Consider the following 21,233-nt stretch of genomic DNA (forward strand, 5'->3'; position numbering starts at 1 on the left):
GGCATTCTTTTTTTCTTAATTCTTGTGCAGGTTTATAAACTTCAGCAAGGAATTTGATTATTAGAAACTTTCTGATAAATTGTCTTTTGCTATTTATTCAAAAACATGTTTGGCATACATTTTATCATAAAATAACTATATGTTTTCATATGAAAGTTATCTAATTATCTTCTAAAAATCAAAGAGTAGCTCACTTCAAAGGCTACATAAAACCTGGCAATAACGTTAGCCACAGATCGTGCATGGTTGGTATTCTTTCTCCCAGGTGTTTTTTTTTTTTTTCAAATCTCAGTCACTTTTTTATCTCTTCACAGTTGCAAAATAATTCCACCAGGAAGGATCATATCACAGTGATTAGTAATCTCATTTAGACTGCTTTAGAAATTACAGCATCTTCCATAGAATGGGAAAGCTAGTCAAGGAAAAACAATAACTCAATGGAGTGTGGAAAACTTACTAGGAGAGCTTTCCAAACATATTTTCAGAGTAAATACACAGAAATCTGTCTGAGAAAGTTTTGTCTTTCATGGGAAGAACTTCTATGAAAGCTTCCTCTAAGTTAAAACACTCTCCCTTTGGACATTTGTTGACAGTTGTTAACACCAGCAACAGATAGATAGATAGATAGATAGATAGATAGATAGATAGATAGATAGATAGATAGTATTTAAAGTATATTTAAGAACTTTTCCTCTGTAACCTGAAGACCTCAATTCAGATCACCAGTATATATGCAACAGTCAGTCAGAGTATTTAACACACCTACAATTTCAGCAGGCTATAGAAAATGGGAGACAGACAGGAGAATGTCCAAAGTTCAACAGCAAGCCAGCCTAGCATACGCAATGAGTTTTTGTCTCCAACAAATTCCAGAGGTGAAGAGGAACAGCATGCTGTTCTCTCACCTGCATAACTGTGCCTAGGCATGCATGACCTACATATACACAGGAAGACTAACAGTGCATTATTTATGCATGCACTTTGCTCCTTTTCCTTTAAAAAATATTTTAGGTTGAAGTAAAGCTAAAAGACTTTAATCCCTATGCTTTCCTTCTTCCACATATCCTATGTTTTTCTACTCTTCTCAAGTTAATAGTTTGTTTTCTTTGATTATGGCTTTCACACACATCTATATGTCTATGCATGTGTACTCACAAAACTCACACACATATGCAACACACTGAGTCTATTTTGTTGACAATACATTTATGGCTTCAAGCCTTACTACTCTGTATAAGACAATAAATAAGTGGCTCATCAATGGAAGAGGCTAATTCTCCTACTCTCCGCAGTTATTAGTTGCCTTTAGTTCTCTAACTAGGGGTAGAACTCTGAAATTTTCATACTTCCACAGTAACATGTCCATTGATATTACTATTGATCCAGACCTAGTTATAAAGCCATTCTATAAAGGATGATTTCACAGGAGATTTCTTAGATTTTAAAAATCTTCCCAGCCCTCTTTTGTGATATTAAATGTAGAAGCTGTAATGTGATATATCTCTTGGAGCCCGGATTCCCACACTCTGTAGATTTTTTTCATTGTGAACAGTTTTGTTCTCTACATGGTCTACATTTACAGTGAAGAGAATTCTCTTTGTGTGTGTGTGGGGGGGGGGGTAGCTACACTTATCTGTATATATAAACATAGAGTTTAGAATGTAGTAATGATTTACTCTGTTTTAGCAAAGTGGTCTATGACCTCAGTATCCTTCTGAAGCTAGCTCCGTTTCCTGATCTCCTCATGATTTTTCTCATGTTGAATGAGCCCTAAGCTTCTTTCAGCCTTCTCTAATTCAACAACAGGGGTCAGCTGCTTCTGTCCATTCATCGGGTGCAAACATCTACATCTGACTCTTTCAGCTGCTTGCAGGTTCTTTCAGAGGGAGTCATGATAGGTCCCTTTTTGTGAGCATTCCATAGCCTCAGTAAGAGTGTCAGGCCTTGGGACCTCTCCTTGAGCTGGATCACACTTTGGGCCTGTCACTGGACCTTCTTTTCCTCATGCTCCTCTCCATTTCCATCCATGTAATTCTTTCCAACAGGAACAAGTTTGGATCAGAGTTGTGACTGTGGGATGGCGACCCCATCCCTCATTTTGATGCCCTGTCTTCCTGATGGAGGTGGGCTTTATAAGTCCCCTCTCCTTACAGTCAGGCCCTTTGAGTCCTGAGAGTCTTTCACCTCCTAGGTTCATTTGGACCTTTATTCAGAAATGAACTACAATCCAGAAGTGGAAGTCCCAGGTTTTTTATCAGAATCTTGAAGAATTATGGCCACGAATAGCTTTGGCCCAGGCATGGTGGCACACATCTTTAATCCTAGCATGCAAGAGACCTAGGCATGCAGATCTTGGAGTTCAAAGCCAATCTACATAGCAAGCTCCAGAACACCCAAGCTTAGGCACTGAAGGAGCTGGAAAACTGAAAGCTGATAATAATGTAATGGAACAAGGCGGGTGGGCACATTAGCCAGAGAAAGCAGGAGAACTCAGCAGCTTGGCCATGTTGATCTGGCTTTAGAGTCAAAAATAGGAGGGACTAATGAACAATGGGTGCCGGTTAGCTGAAGCTATGAAACTGGCAGTGATTAAGAAAAGACTAGCATCACTGAGGTGAAATCTTGAAAGTGTTTTCTGAGAACACACACACAAAAAACTGTGTGCCAGAGATGGGCATGGTTGTATGTCATGCTACAACTGGACTTGGTAATGTGTACCAAGGTATTACAGCTTTTGTAAGCATGAAGTTGTGTATACACACACACACACACACACACACACACACACACACACACACACATACATATATATGGAATTTCAGAAGGAGAAGTCAGTAATTTGAGAAAAAGTAGAACAGTAAGAGTTGAAGGCAGATGGGGGCTTGGAAATGATATGAATATAGTACTTGTGTATGATAGTCTCCAAAAATTTAAAGATAAAATAGAATATCATAAATGATATAAATTCTAATTGTTTAGAGCATATAATCATATGAAACAAAATTAAATAGCATATATATTATATTTTCATTGCATGAATATCTAGAAATGGAGAGAAACAGAGGACTATAAGTTGGAACACTACGGAGTCATAACCTGTTTTTCAATGTAATCTTAGAGAGGTTTATGCAAGTCTGAATTGAAAGAACAAAGAGAAGGAATAATCATTAGTAGGAAGTGCTTCTTTCATCTGGGAAACAAAGCCCCACAACAGAATCTGACTGTTAAAGGTTTAATACTCAAAAGTTCTTTGATCTATGGAAGAAACAAAATAACCTAAAATGGAGAACTTGGACAATGTCAAGGTCCAACAACCTGTAAATATATAATATTTGAAAACATATTATTTCCTAGTAAAACAGAGGCTAAGATTTAATGATTTCCTCAACTACTGACAGACATTGTGAAGCTACTAGGCTGGCTAGCTGCATACTGAAACATGGATTAATCAAACCAAAGATCACTGTCTCCCAGGCATTCTGCATCAGGTCCTCTCTTCAGTGTCTCCCAGGCATTCTGCATGTGGTCCTCTCTTCTTCATGGTGGTGACTGCTCTTTTGACACATGTGTGACTTTTATACACAATCTTCTGAGGTAAGCCAATTGACTGGCTGTAATATAACCAAGGGTAGATTGCTCCAGAGACTACTGCCGTGGTCCTTCTTAGGAAAGTTTAGGATTGAAAGGCATGCAGTGATCTTAGAAAGAAAGCAAAAAGAGATTGAAGAAATATATGTTATTCTAGGTTTTATTTATGTTAGTGGAATGAAAAATTAATTCAAACTTTTAGTGACATAACTCAATCATGTATAAAAGGAAGATACAGGATTGATTCAACAACTTCTGCTCTTGAATTAAGCATGTTCACAGGCTTATATAATTCACACAAGCTGTTCTTAAAGTCCTTGTGTTTTAGCAACACATAGAGTTTTAGGGGCATGTTATTTCCTCAGTTGAACTAGTGAATGTCAAATGATAGTCTCACCAAAGAGATTTTTTTTTTTCAGGTTGAGGATATTCTTGTAGACTTGTTTTCAGTTAAAGTCAGGACACAGGTCCCAAAGTCTAATTTATATCATAAAAATATGATTCCTAAATAAGGATATATAAGTGAAGACTATAAAAATTACTTTTAGAATAATTGTTTTTTAAAAAATGTTTCTATGAACTTTAACAAAATGTCCTGTTGATATTTTCAATTTGTGGAAGGAAAAAATGAATTAAGGAAATGGCCTGACCTTTTTTCTAGAATTCTTTCTACAACTGGAAATCCTCTAACAGCACTCCAGTATAATCCTGAAGTAATCAACTCTTCTGCACCTAAGATTTTAAATACCTTTGTTGTTCTTTCTGTTACTAATCAAGATGGAAGCAAGGGTAATTACCTTTGGCAAACTCCACTTAGTGACCATTTTATGAATTTAGCAAAAACAAATGAAATAAATAAAAGGGAGATCTTTTCAATACCCCTGTGTGTTTTCATTTCCGATCTTTCCCCCCTTACAATCAGTCCACTTAGAAATTTAAAGAACTATGTTCTTTTGACCTTTTGTTTAATAAAATCTCTGGGTACAGATTAATTTACTTGGCAAACATTTACTGTTGTTTCACCTGGCTTGAAATGGGATCTGCAGTCTCTTTGATAAATGAACCAGGAGGTTTCCTGGCTTCTCCAAACCTTGTGGAATTACTTTTATTCCATACTGAAATGATATCTTGCAATTTTCATCTGGTGTGTCCCCCAGGGAATCTGATATCCCTATGAATTCTATTTCTATAGCAATAGGTCTATTTTTCTTTCTCTCTCTGTAAAGGTACACTGTTGACAAAAAGGCTAACCCTCTGAAGCATGGGCTCTTTAAAGCCTTACACACCTTAATATAGTCCATTGCCCATCTCCATCAATGTCAGGCCACAGGGCTAGTGGGGCTGGCTAGTAGCTGCTTACTGGTATATCATTACTGGAAACCTCAGCTCAGAGATTGAGCTTGTCACTGTTTTGCCTTAGCTAAGTATAACTGTAAAACTTATAGGAACCTATTTTGCTGTAAGGTTACTTGGTCTTGAATAAGAAGGTCTGTCTTTTATCACTACAAAAGGACAAAACTAAGGGCAGTTTCAATTCATATTTGAAATAATATAAATAGGTTACATTTGACTGCTAAGGTTAAGGGACCAGAAAATGAGAGAGAAGACCAAAGTGTGTTGTCAAGCTAAATAGAAAGGGACCGTCTATCATTAAAGGAGGTAAGAATCCCTAGACATGCTTGAGCCTCTTCATTCTTCTTAGAAATTATACCTTAGGCACATACTACATCCCATAAACACCTTGAACCTGTGTTCCATCAGACACATAAGTACAGATGCACAAAGTGTTGTGTAAAATTGTATCGGTTAGTGACAAGAAGAAACAGCAAGCTAGGGAAAAGAGTGGCTCCACTCCCCTTGCCTACTTTGCTCATAGGGACAAGGATGACGATGACTGCTATTGAAACCCCTGCATCACATGCACACAAAATGGAAATTAAAAGGCATCTCTACTTTAGGCACCACGATGTTAGCTATCCTTATTCGTATCCCCTTAGGGTAGGAAGAAATAAACCTACATGTCATTTAAACCACTTTTCTGTTGGGTAATCGTTATAGCATCATACCTTAGTACTAAAACCAGTTGTGTCTAATAAATTCTATAATCTTCTAGTAACAGCAACTGCTGGTATGAGCAAACAAAGCTTAAGTGTGAGAGGTTCAGAGTCACAGCAGGGCTGATGCACACACATACTCAAAGAGATGGTGGCAGTTTGTAAAGGGCCTTCAGAGAATTAGCCAGACAGGATCCCTGAGCTGAGGAGGGAAAGTTGGCATTAATTTCCATCCCTGAAGTTATCTTCAATGGCATCTGTTTGCAAAGAAAAAAAGAGTTATGTCTAATTGTGTCTCACTGGGTTTATTAACTACACTTAAGAGTAGGTAGGCCCCACGTCCAGGAGTAGTCAACAACACAAAGTGGACTCAATGTTATTATTATTATTATTATTATTATTATTATTTATTTTATTTTTTATTTTTTGAGACAGAATTTCTCTGTATAGGCCTGACTGTCCTGGAACTCACTTTTGTAGACCAGGCTGGCCTTGAACTCATAAATCCGCCTGCCTCTGCCTCCAGAGTGCTGGGATCAAAGGCGTGCGCCACCTCGCCCGGCTTCAATGTTATTATTTTTATTAGATATTTTCTTCATTTACATTTCAAATGCTATTCTGAAAGTCCCCTATACTCTCCCCCTGCCCTGCTCCCCAACCCGCCTACTCCCACTTCCTGGTCCTGGCATTCCCCTGTACTGGGGCATAGAATCTTCTCAAGACCGACTAGGCCATCTTCTGTTACATATGCACCTAGAGTCAATGTTATTTTTGGAGGGGTTTTGCTTTGTTTTGTTTTTGTTTTACATTGTTTTGCTGATCTTTTCTTTTATATGATCGTTTCTTATTTTGTGTTTTTATGACTGTTATTTCTCTCTCTCCCTCCCTCCTTCCAACCCTCTCCCTCCCTCCCTCCTCTGTCTCCCTCTTTCTCACTCCCCATGCCCTCTCTCTGTGTTATTAAATTTTCCTTCCTTTTAGCCTTTTAACTATAGCTCTAAGATTTATCACAGTTGAACCATCTTTTAAAATGCTCATTTTAAGAGTGTCTTAAAACTCTCTAAAAATAATGCTATTATTCCAGTACATCCAGCAGGTTTCTATCCCAACATGACTTCTGTTGGTAAAAGCCATGTATAAAATACTGCACTGAGACTAACATTAAGTTCTGTTATTTGGATCTGTGAGCAGAATTTAAACTCTGAGTTTCAATTTTTCTTTGATCTAGATCTTGGAATACATGTGTATACATAGCCCGAAAGACAGGCAGACACAATTATTGAACGTAAGCAGCTGTGCATATGAGTCTGTCAATTGCAGGCTGTGAGGATGTTCTGTTGATTTTCTTTTTTTGGGGGGGGGGGGTGATTGTTGTTGTTGTTGTTGTTTTAATCTGTTCACTTATTGTGATGGAGAATTAACTGACTGTTTTTATACTTATTTATGAATCCATTGGAAAGAGTTTGCTGAAAAAAATCAATAAGCTGTTTTGACTGAATTTTGCAGCAATGTTTAACCAGATGAAACTTATTTCATGTCTCAGTGTACAGTCTCTCATACACAGAAACCTGAGAGGACAGGCTATTCATATGCATGATGCCATCACATCGGCTCCTTTCCTTGAATCAATATTCTATTTTTGCTGTTTTTATTTTTGTTTTCTGTATGTTTTAGATAGGTGCCAAACTGACCATAAATTCATTATGGATGACCTTGGGCTAATGATCCTCCTGGATTAAGCTCCCTAGTTCTGGGACTACAGACATGTATTAAATTTCATGACTCTTAAGTGTTTTTCTTTTTTCTAATAACTAATTAATTAGTTAATTTGATTTACATCCCAATCACAGTACCCCTTCTTCTCTCAACCTCCCTCTCATATGTATCCTCTCCTCCTCCCCCTTCTCTTATTTTCTGACAAGGGGCACCCCTTAACAACCTGGCAATCCTAGAAATCAATGCAGGACTAAGTGCCTTCACTGCCACCCAGGCAAGAAATAGCCACCCAGTTAGGGGTACAGGATCCACAAGCAGGCAACAAAGTCAGGGATAGTCGCTGCTCCAGTCATTGGGGAACCTGCATGAAGACCTAGCTTCTCATTTGCTGTATTTCTGAGGGAGGGGTCGGTCCAGTCTGTGTGCTCTTTGGTTGGTGGTTCATTGTCTGGGAGCCTCCAATGGTTCATGTTAGTTGACTCTGCTGGTCTTCTTGTAGAATAAACTTTTCCACATATGTAGTATTATTTTTCATATAGAGTCTAGTGCTAATACTGCTGTTAGTTTACCCTAAGCAGGTCTGTTGTTTTAGACCAGCACCCCAATTTATTTGCCAAGATTTATACTCTTGAATTTCATGTTCTATACATACTAGTGTTTCTTTTGTATGCATTCTGATGAATACTCAAAGGAATTGATAACATATAATCTGTTGAAAAAGAGTTCCTCTTTGTACATATTTATATAAGCACAGTGTTTTAGTATAATCATGAGGAAATTCATTTCACCTTTTCTTATTTTTAAAATGATTAAACAGGTTATATTTAGAAATTTATGAATTTGAAGGAGAGTATGTAGAGGTATATAGGATGGTTTGGAGGAAGGAAAGATAAAGGAAATCAGAGTAAAATTATTATCTTACACAAATAAAAAGAAATTGAATCTAAGAAACATGTTGAGACTATGTTTTTCATGGCAGCAAGAGTTTTAAAAATAAAAATTACCTACCATGTATTAACTGTATGATAAATTTTTAAGTCACATTACCGATATGTTATACAAAGATAACTTTTACAATGTTTAATTGTGATGGCTTTAGGACAAGATGGCTTAAACCTTAATTCTGTCCTGTCCTGTGTGGTATTTGAAAAACGAGATTTCCACATCATAGTCAGCTTAACATTAGGATATAATGTCAAGAGTTGTTGTGTAGATCAAAAAGTGAATATAGGCCAAAGTTGTTATTTTTATATAGTGTTTAATTAGATGTTCCCATGTGATAGGTCACATTTATTGTTGAAACCTTCCTTTGTCTGTGTGTATATGTATCTCTCTGTGTGTGTACAGGTATGTGAATGTGTGTGTGTGTGTGTGTGTGTGTGTTTGCATGTATATGTGGGTTTGTGTGTCTCTCTGTGTGTCTCTGTTTGCATATTGTGTCTCTTTGTCTCTGAATGTATGCATTTGTGTATTGTGTATGTGTATAAGTGTGTAGATATGTGTTTGTGTGTGTGTGTGTGTGTGTGTGTGTGTGCACGTGTGCCTGTGTGTGTGTTCTCTGAAAGGGCAACTTATTTAAAAAGCACAAAAGTTTGTCCTTGTATGTGTTTCCAGTAGAGTTCACCTGCTGTTTTATTCCATGTTATTCAACTTTTAAGTTTTTACCCTTTATTACACCATTCCAGACTTTTATCACTCTAAGTGTCTATTGAACTTAATGAGATAAATGGCATTGATGCTAACAACTTAAAAACAATGGTCAAACATCAGTGTAAATTTGAAGCAGGATAATGCTGATGTTTAGCATTCTCTTTCCTTATACTTGGTCCAGAACCCTAGATGGGTCTTGTTTGCTTGGGGGGAAAAACAAAACAAAACATAAAATAACAACAGTAAAAACTTTCATAGACACGTTTGGGTTTCTTTAGTAAATGAAAATATTTTATAATATGCCAAAATAGTTTAAGGGTGAATGCATTAGTTTACCAAATATAAATCATTCTAAGATAAAGGACCCTAAGTAAAATAACCCTAGGATGTTATTGAAGTTTGATTTGCACACTACCATAGACTCATTGTGTGTTCATAGGACAGTCAAGCTGTGCTAAACTTCAGAATAGTGTCAAAGCCACTTGATTTACTTCCCAGTCCTTCTCTATCTAAACATTCACTTACAAATTATAATCTTAAGTATAAAAATATATGATCTCCTCTTTAAACCTACTGGATTTAAAATTGTATAATAGATATGTTGGTGGTGTGTCTGAGAATATTTCCTGAAAGCTTAAAAGAAAAAAGATGACATAACATGAACCTCATGTAGCACAATCTCCTAGTCTGGACTCAAGGGTTGAAGAAAGGGGTGACCAGTCAGATCATATCCCTGTCCCTATCATCAACTATATTCCTTCAAACAATGAGTTAAAATCTCTCTTACATAAATTGCATTGTTTGGATTTGTCACTGAAAGATATTAATTAAAAATGAAATCAAACTTGTATTAGTTCCTAGACTGTTGCTATAATAAAGCTCTTCATGTGGTTCTACCACATGTGGATGATGTGGTGGAAAGAATGTAAAAGAGTTTAGGACTTGAGGCTATGGTAGCCCTAGCGTATAAGAAGAGACTAATGGGTATCTCCAGTAACTGTCTAGAAGACCAGGATGTAAGAGGGTTTTTCGGGGTTAAAGCCAGTTTCATTAGATTTCAGAGGGAAGAAAGACACTTATTGGGTACTTGGAAGGATAGCATTCATGTTATATTCTATCAATGAATCTGACACATTCTGTCTGTTCCCTGATGAAATGAGTGAAAATTATATATGAATTTTGGTTACAAATTTGTTCATGAAATTTAAGACATCTTAACAGCCCAACAGGGACAAGGATACTATGGATTGATATTGGATTTATATGGTAAAAGAATGCAGAAATATTACATGAAAATGGGAATTTTGGGGTAATGGAGTTTATACAATAGCATAAATTTCCTATAACTATAATTGTTACAGAGATTAGCTCTATTAAAATGAAGTTGTAGTCAGAAATGGCACCAATAGAAAAGGTGCATTAGGGTGGTTCTCTCTGTTTCATCTCTCTGGACATGTTTTTCTTCATACCATTTTATGTTTCTAATTATCTTTTCTACTAATCAATTTTAATCCTAGTCTTGAATTTCTTTTTGGACAAAAAATCGTTTTGAGGTTTAAAAATACTCTATTAGGATCTGAATTCTTAACACTAGCAAGCTCAAGTAGTAAAGAAACTATGTATATTCACGAGCACGCAAGCTTGCATAAAAACAGCTCATTTATATTGCCAACAATATAGCTGGGATTTTGGAGACGGTGAGAAGCTGTTGTCTTTCAAGAATAAGAATTGTGACTGAATTTCAGGCTTTACCTACATAGGGATCATCTGTGCAATGTAACATGGCTAGAGTCAGTGGAATCAGTTGAACACTATTTCATAGACATATTTTTGCTGGACAAAGCACAAAGGAATTGGATGTCCAGATTATAGAAACATCCAATTTCTAAAATATTATAGCAAATAACATTTAGATGAGGTGTTTATGAATTAAGCAATCTATAAGAAACATAAAGAGAAGATGGTAAATAATTTAGTATCAGAGAGTATATTGTGCTGTTCCAAAGGCCTCTTGGTCAGAAAAATAAATGAATTGAGTAATTGACATCACTATTGTAGGAGTCAAATACTTTGTATATAATAAATATGTTTCACACATTTTCTAAATAACTGATAAATTCTAAATATAATGTGATGTAGACATATGTTTGTTTATGAATTTTCAAGATAGTTTCACATCTAGGCTGTGAAAAGGATTTTGTGCACTGAACTTGAATTTTCATGGTAAGAAACTTTACATGAAACTTGGAAGTTTGGAGTAGAAAGGAATTTATGTGATAGTTCACATTTCCTATAATTGCTAAAAAGATATGCTCCACTACAATGAAGTTATAGGCACAAATTTTAAAGTCTATGATCACACATGCATGGAGAAAGAAATATTCACACTAACTCATGGTATCAAATGAATAAATTTAAAGAAATAATGCAATCAAAATCTATATAAAGATGCTGTTTTCAAGCTTGTGTTCTCTGTTTATTTTTATTTGTTTGTTTGTTTGGTTTGATAAATTGCCCTATTCTGTCATCAGCCCAGTCATCACAAATCCTCTGTGTCATCCTTACAAGTGGTGGTAAGTTACAGCTTCTAGGTTTATATTACCACCGCAGTCCTCAGTGCTGTCTAATGTAGTTAGTAATGTACCCGAATCAATATTAACAGGCTCAAAGCAAATATTCAACAAGTACTAAGAAAGATTTTTTAAAAAATATTTATTTATTTATTTATTTTATGTATAAATAAATATTTATTTATTTTATGTATATGAGCTGTCTTTAGACACACCAGAAGAGGGTATCAAATTCTGTTACAGATGGTTGTAATCCACCATGTGGTTGCTAGGAATTTCAGTCAGGATGTCTGGAAGAGCAGTTAGTGCTCATATATATATATTTTATTAGGTATTTTCCTCATTTACATTTCTAATGCTATCCCAAAAGTCCCCCATACCCTCCCCACCACTCACCTCCCCACCCACTCCCACTTTTTGGCCCTGGCATTCCCCTGTACTGGGGCATATAAAGTTTGCAAGTCCAATGGGCCTCTCTTTCCAGTGATGGCTGACTAGGCCATCTTTTGATACATATGCAGCTAGAGTCAAGAGCTGTGGGGTACTGGTTAGTTCATAATGTTGTTCCACCTATAGGCAGTTAGTGCTCTTAATCACTGAGCCATCTCTCCAGCCCGCTAAGAAAGAATTTTAAACAAAGGCTCTTACAGAGTTAAATCCTTACAGATGGAACACGTCAAAAACATGAGAGGAAAAAATGTCACTTATACCTGATCAAATGCATATATAAACAGCACTGTACTAAACAGAAAGAAGAATAGAGAGAGAAGCATTTTAGCACTCAAACATCATAAATGATGTGCACGCTACAAAAGCAACGTTTCTTTGCCCAAAAATTCTTTTGACACCATTCAACTAAAATCCATTTACCTTATTTGTCAGCATTTTTTTTAAAAAAAATCTCATCTGTTCCTTTCCATTTCTGAATCATTTGCAATTTTCTGGTAGAACAGCTTTATCCACAATGTTAAAAAATAAAATGCATTTGCTGAAAATTTTATATATAAATGTACACTAGAAATATTGATTTAAAATTCATTACGCAGGAACCAGAAAAGATAATTTAGCACAGTATGGTGTTCTGACTACTGAAATAATTTCCCTATGATTAGCCTCTCGTTTTTTCCCTAGCTGCTTTTATTGTTGCTTCAAACACAAAGAAACTTTCTATTTGTTTGGCTCAGAACTTTTAAGGTTCTGCTTTTATGTAACAGACCCATTTGTTCAGTTTTTTGAGTAAGCACCTCCGGTTTCTGCCAATTCCCATTCTTGACTGATTAATTTACATACATATACATATATATAATTTACATGTAATATGTATTATTGATATTGACTCATTATATATGTGTGTGCTTGTATTTGTGTCTCTGTGTATGTGTTTTGTGTATGAAATTACACACACACACACACACACACACACACACACACACACAAACTTCCCTCCTTCAAACACCATGCTTCTACACTATGTCCTATTATTCATATGATCAGGGAGTTAAAACAGAACAGGAAAATATGGTTTAAATCATAATAATTTTTATTTTTACATTAAGTGCATGACTTTGGCCATGATGTTCATTGGTATCTATCATATGACATTTTTTCCCGTGAGCATATCCTAAAGTCATATATCCCCAGGGAAACATTGATGAGTTTTCTAAATTGGAAGAAACATTTTTCCTGGGTGCTCAGAAAAGTGTAGGAATGTAGATGTTAATAATTCTCCTTCCAAGTCTAAGTCAGTCTTTTATGTCTGTAGTTTGCTTTAGTATCTATTTTGATGTAACCATGAAGCAAAAGAAATTCTGCTTTTTCTAGAAATCATTGGATGCTATGAAATATAGAAAATATTAAACTTATCCCTTTAACCCTAAAAAAAAAATGGTGTGTCCCAAGGGTAAAAATATGTCAGCTTGCCTCCCCTTAAGTGAATAGTTGATGCTTTCTGTTACTCTAGTTGTTTGATTCCATATGACTACAACTAAATAATAGATATTTATGTATTGTATTTTTAATTTAATATTTTGAGATTATTCCACATTTGTTCATGTGAGTGCTTGTATTTGCTATGTTTAGTAATTCTTTTTGGATTGCATAGTTTTGTTATGAGCGTATTATGGTTTATTTTACAAATATGTTTTTGTCTGGCTGTTGTCTTTTAGAGACCTGCTCCTTTCCGAAGAGTAAACAGAGAGCAAATGAACCTGGAGAAGAGGAAATGTGGTGGAGTTCTAGAAGGAGTAGACACAGGGGAAATTGAAGCTGAGATTTATTGTATAAGAGAAAAATCTACATTCAATTAAAAAGTAAAAATCATATTTCTTTATCTTTAATTTTTTGAAAGGGACATTTGAGTTCTAGGATATCTTTTTACAAAGCAAATTTGCTTAATGTTACTATTGAGACATATTATATAATAAAAATTGTATAATTTCTCTATATTTTGAGAATACAATTCTTCATTGACTACTTTTTTACCTCCCTCATGCCATCATATGCATCATTCCTTCCTCTCTCTCTCTCTCTATCTCTCTTAGTATTTTCTTCATTCATTGTTGTTCCATGCATATATGCATGCACAAATCAATTCCAAGTTATATAAATGCAGGTTTCTCTGTCTATAATGTTACTTGTTTCCTGGTTTTTAAGGCTGATCTTATAGTATTTATAACTGATTAGTGTGTTCTCCCTCAGGGTTTCATTACTGCTAATCTCAAAATTCCTTACTTGCTTGTAGTTCTTGATATGGGAAGTGTTTCCTGGATTCCTCTTCTGATTTGGCATGGTTATTGCTGTTGTCCATGTTCTACTCATATCTAGGCAGTTACATTAATGAGACATTATATATGTAGCTTCTAATACTACTATGAGACAGTCTCATAATAAAATCTACTGTCTCTTACAAACTGTCTGCCAAATCTTCCACAATGATACCCGAGTCATACTTATGAGTGTTCTGTAGATCTGACTATTTGGTAATGGGCTTTATAATTTTGCATTTTGGTTGTTTATGGGTTGATGTAATGATTTCCACTTATGTAAAAGTGAAGATTTCTGGAGGAACAGTCACCAATGCACTTACATGTAGATATAAAGACAAATACTTAAAATGCACTTAGGTATTATGACTATTTTATAAAGCAGTGGTTATAGTTTTCCCTCAAAGATCCATACTTTATTATCCCTAGTTATTTGGTTAGTTTTCTATGAGCAGTCATAGTTTTCCTTCAGCGAGTATCTTAAATTCAATAGAGAGCTTTTGGCTATTGCAAATGTATGCATGTCACTACTGCCATTATGGTTGTTGTATTTGACATATCATAGTTCTGTAGGACAGTTGGTTACTTTCCTTCTCTGATGCTTGGATGTTACCATCTAATACCATAATAGAGGAAGACATTTTTAAAGTTACTTCTAGCTGAAAGTCCTCTGGACCTTGTGGCTGGAATTCATGTTAGCCTCAGCAATAGGAACTTGCCTCCCACCATTAGAAAGAGTAACCAAGGGCAATAGCTTGTAATATTTTTGGAGTCTATCAAACAACTCTGAACCGTAACTCCAAAGAAGGTCTCTTAGGCGTGGAATTAGAGTTATTCTTAGATTGTCTTTGGGTCGTAGAGCAAGAATTGAAGCCTAAATGTAAAAATTTCATGTATTTAGTCCAATAAAACTACCAATATTTTCACTGGATAATAGTTTGCTTTATAGTTTTCTATCTAGGTTGCTGAGATGATGAAGTATTAGATATTGAGGAACGATAATTTATCATTCTTAATAAGTGGCCTTTACCTACCTGCAAATCGAGGTAATATAAAAAAGAATACGTACATATGTGAGTACAATCTAATTTGCATAAATTCTTAGTATAAATAATAAAATATCTTTGTAGATGTATGAACCACTGAATGTTACATGTGGAACATATATGTGGAAGAAATTGATATTCACTTTTTTCGTCTGAAGATAAGCAGTTTCAAGCCTTATTTGTTTAAAGCTTTTTACTTAGTAGAGATTTTACTTTTTCTTTTAAAAATATTATTTATCATTTTTTGTGTAAAACCTTCATATTATTAATTTTACTAGTATAAATTATTTGAGTTTTTAAATGATATATTTAGTCTATTTCTAATGTTTTTTTCCATTGTATAAAACATTATATATTCATAGGGTTTTTGAGCACTTGGAAACATTCCATTATTTTTTGCTCAGTATTGTTTCTTGAACAGTTAGTGTTCATTGCTAGGCTTGCTATTATTCATATTACATATCACTCTATGTGTTTATTCTACATTATGTATTTATTTTTCTATCATCTATCACTATCATCTATCTATGTATTGTCTATCTACTTCTAATCTATCAATCGTTATCTGTGTGTTCTTGCATGGCTATTTATCAGTTATCTGTAAGTTTAGTTATCATCTGACATTTATCTATTTCCTTTGTGGTTCCAGGAATCAAATATAGTGGCAAAATATACTAGACTGTACATCTGCTACATATGTGTCAGGGGCTGGGACATGCTAGATCAAGCCCATGCTTGCTCTTTGGCTAGTGATTCAGTCTCTAGAAACTACACAGGGTCCAAGTTAGTTGATTCTGTTGGTCTTCCTGTAGAGTCCCTGTCCACATCCCGTTCCTTGATCCTTCCCCTAACATTTAGGCAAGACACTCCAAACTCTATCTAATGTTTGCCTTGGGTCCCTGCATCTGTTTCCAACGAACAATGGGTAGAATCTCTCAGAGAGCAGTTATGTAAGTCTCTAGTCTGCAAGCATAACAGATGTAGCAGATATGCAGTTTTGTCTTCATGCTGATCCTCCAGCCCCGACAGCTGTCCCTGAATCTATTGCCCACCGTGGATCCCAATCTTGAACTGGTTCACCTTGTTTGCCTTCAGTGAGAAATGAAGTGCTTAATCCTTCAGAGATTTGCTTGCTAGGGTTGGGGTGATACCTAGAGAGGGCCTCTGCCATCTCAGAGGAGAAGAGGGGGAATGGCGGGCAGAGCTGTGTAGAAGGATAGGGGGGTTGATGTCGAGATGTAAATTAAATAAGTAAATAATTTTTTAAAGCAAAAGAAAAATTCTTGGGAAAACTTGCAACCAATTCCACCCTGAAACTAGCCTTTTTTGTTTGTTTGTTTGTTTTTGGTTTTTTGTTTGTTTGTTTGTTTGTTTGTTTTTTGTTTTTCGAGATAGGGTTTCTTTGTATAGCCCTGGCTGTCCTGGAACTCACTTTGTAGACCAGGCTGGCCTCGAACTCAGAAATCTGCCTGCCTCTGCCTCCAGAGTGCTGGGATTAAAGGCGTGTGCCACCACGCCCGGCACACATAGCCTTTTTAAATGATGATGTCATTGCTTATAGATGAGTTCTTTGAATTTGTATTCTATATTGTGCATAACTTAACTTGTCAATTTACTTTCGGAATAATCTTTGTGACTGCCTGGCTTGGTTGATCACATTTGTAATCCCAGCACAGAGAGGGAGGAAAGGGGATCATGAGTTTGGAGCCAGCTTGAGCTATGCAGCAAAATTGTATCTGAAAACATAAAATTTTAGAAAAAAATAAATACATGTTCAACTGGTGTTCCATCACTGAGCTACAAAGACAGTCTTGGGTTTCTGAGATGGGCAATGTAGCTTAGCTTTCCTTTGACTTTGCTATATAGAACAGAGGTAACCTGACCTTGTACATCGTCTTGTTTCATGTTCCTTCCTTATTTCTAAAGTTCCAGTGTGTGCTACTGCACGGAGATACATAATAATCAAGTATGAAGGATTGTATATGCCTATCTCTTTTTGAAGTTTATTTTGATCTTTGTTTTTCAACATTATCATGTCTAATATCCTATTGTCAATATTATTTTATGTGTAGTAAAGAACATTGTAAGATTTAAGAATTTTTTAAATTTGGTTCATCTTCTGTCTTTTGTTGTTGTTGTTAATTTAATCTCCTGTTTATTTACTTCAACATATTTGGTTGTAGCTAGAGATCACCTTCAGATTTAATAACATGAAACATTCAAGTGCAATAGATCATGAGAGTGTGACTTTCATCTTTGTGAAAAATTTGCTACAGCTACTATTCTTAATTTCTTAATACTGTAAAAGGAGAGTGCTGTTGATTTAGATAAAACTTTTATCTTGAAACAATTTTAGATTTGTGTGTGTGTGTGTGTGTGTGTGTGAGAGAGAGAGAGAGAGAGAGAGAGAGAGAGAGAGAGAGAGAGAGAGAGAGAGAGAGATTTTCCATGGTAGCAATTATTGATCACAATTTTCTCAAATTAGCAAATTTAAGCTTAACCCCTGATATTAATCATTGGCATGACTCACGTCTCAGAGTTACTGAAGTCCAGTTCACGACCAACAAATAGTGACCATTTGTTAGTTGGGTCTCTTTCCTGATGTGGTGACCTTCCATCTCTAGTTATATTGCAATGAGATAAATTGAGAGTATTACCAGTAATTATGATTTTTATTTTATCTAGATTTTCTTGTTACTATTAAGTCAAACACTGCTCTTATACTCTATTGTTTCTGGACCAGGATCACTACTAAAATAGTACTTCTATCATAATTTAATATGACATACTCAATGATATACTTAAGTTGCTAGGGAACTATCTAAAAACAGAATTTCTGGTTCTTGAAAAACAATATTGCAATGTAAAATGTACTTTAAGAGATTAATAAAATAAGCCATCTGGTAATCTGAGATATACTTTTTTCGAGACAGGGTTTCTCTGTGTAACCCTGGCTGTCCTGGAACTCACTCTGTAGACCAGGCTGGCCTCATACTCAGAAATCCACCTGCCTCTGCCTCCCAAGTGCTGGGATTAAAGGTGTGCACCACCACACCCGGCTTGAGATATACTTCTTATCTGAGAATGATTTTGATTCTCTAAACAATTAATAATCACTAGGAACTGAGCCTGAGCATGCTGCCTACTTTCTTCTATCATGACAATGCATTACAATTTCACACGGTCTAAAAAGTCCTACATAATTCCATGAAAGAAGATATACAAATAGAGCTTGAATGTGCATTGACATTTGTTGACAGTCAATTCAGCTGCTTAACATTATAAAGAACAAAAATATTTTAATGATCTACCTCCATACATTTTTATTCAAATGATATGTTTGGAAAACATATTGGACATTTTTGATTGAGATAAAGGAATTTAGATTGTGAAATGCTTCATAAAGACAAGCATCCATACTTACCAGTGATATGATTATTAGTCTCCATTTCTTAATTATATCTTCTCTGAAAAAAATGTACACTCTATCTACATTGGTTATTATTTATTCACTTTCCATGATTGTAGGAACTGAAAAAAATGTGCTTATATCATGGTTTAAGAAATCTATTAAAAATGTTAAATGTAGGAAAGTATAGAAAGTGCTTCACTGTCCACTCTGAAGAAAATTGGAATCATCAAATCATAGATATTTCTTCTACTATTTAATTAGTTATAAATGAAAACAACACATGTATATGTGTATCCATATTATATACGTGTGCATATGTACATATGTGTATGTGCATATTGGTATATGTGCATGTATGTATATGTGTATCCTGGTATATATGCATTGTGCATATGTGTATATTAGTACATGTTGACATATGTGTACATATATGTGTATGTGTGCATATGCAATAATGTGTCTATATACACACACATATATACATATATAAATACATACACACATATATATAAACGCATACACATTTATCAAGAGATATGTATACACATAAACATTTACATATACACACACACATATATATATACATATAGAATCGTGTACATTATCTACTTATATACTTATATACACATGTACATATACCGCATATACATATATAAGCATGCATTCATGCACATATTCACATAACCATGTATACACATATATGAATATACATATATGAATTTATGCATACATATACAAATGCATAAACATATATATACATATAAATATATATATATATACACACATTACATGTATACACATGTACACAAGTACACATATTTGCCTAAACACATATGAATAGATACACATATACACAAATGGACATACATAAATATATGCACATATACAGATAGGCAAATATATACACACATGCACATAGACATACATACACAGGGACACTTATGTACATATACACATTATATACACACATATAGATATATATGTGTATGTACATGTGTAGCTGTATGTCTATATATGTATACGTGTGTATAGGTTTATATATGTGTATCTGTATATAGGCATATATATTGTTTTTATTCATAAATGATTTATACATACATATACATCATGTACATATACATAATATAAATATACATCATATACAAATACACATACAAATATGCATATACATATACATATACATATACAAAATATACATATACATTTTTGAACCTCATTGTTAAAACTTCTGTTATGAGTTCTAAATTCCCCTTGTATAGCAATTGGAATAAATGAGTTAAAGTTCCACAGTGGTCCACTTTAGGAACAGTGATTACAAAGATTAGTATCACATTTTAATAAGTAGGTCTTTTATTATTTTTTTCTTCTTTTTTTTTTTTAACTCCAGATTTTATTACTCTCCGACTGTTTCAAATGCTATACATCCTCCCTGTCCCCTGTATCTACAAGGATATCTCCACGCCTCATCCCTCACCCACCAGACCTTTAAACTCTGTGGGGTCTCCAGTCTTTTAAGGGTTAGGTAGATCATCTCTGACTGAACCCAGACCCAGCAGTCCTTTGCTCTATATGTGTTGGGGGCCTCATATCAGCTGGTGCATGCTGCCTGGTTAATGATCCAGTGTCTGAGAGATTTTGTGGATCCAGGTAAATTGAGACTGCTGGTTCTCCTACAGGGTCCCGCTCCTACTCAGCATCTTTCAGCTTTTCCCTAATTCAACATCAGGTGTCAGCAGCTTCTGTCCATTGGTTGGGTGCAAATATCTGCATCTGGCTCTTTCAGCTGCTTGTTGGGTCTTTCAGAGGGTGGTCATGATAGGTCCCTTTTTGTGAGCACTCCATAGCCTCAATAATAGTGTCAGGCCTTGGGGCCTCCCTTTGAGCTGGATCCAACTTTGTGCCTGTTGCTGGACATACTTTTTCTCAACCTCTTCTCCTTTCCATCCCTGCGGTTCTTTCAGACAGGAACAATTATCAGTCAGGGTTTTGCCTGTGAGCTGTCAACCTCCTCCCTCACTTGATGCCCTGTCTTGCTGCTGAGGGTGGTCTCTACAAGTTCCCTCTCCCCACTGTAGATAATTTCATCAAGGGCTCCTCCCTTGCGACTACTGAGAGTCTCTCACCTCCCAAGTCTCTGGTACATTCTGGAGGCCCTCCTGCCCCCAGTTCCTAGGGCACAGATTGGTTTTCATTCACCTTTTCATAGAAATGTGGACATTTCCCTAAGTTTTTCATGTGTACTGTTATGCATCTAGTTGACTTATGAGAGCACACACACATGCACACACACACCCAGTGGTTGTTTCTATCCTTATGGTCCTATCCCAATTGTTAAAATTAATGTAAGTGATTCTATAGGATCTGTTTTAACCCACTAGTAGTTTGAGCAAATATTATCACTCTCTCTAGTCTGGACTCTATGAGAAACCTGTTAC

Source organism: Mus musculus, chromosome 5 (assembly GCF_000001635.26).
Source record: "Mus musculus strain C57BL/6J chromosome 5, GRCm38.p6 C57BL/6J".
NCBI lineage: Eukaryota > Metazoa > Chordata > Mammalia > Rodentia > Muridae > Mus > Mus musculus.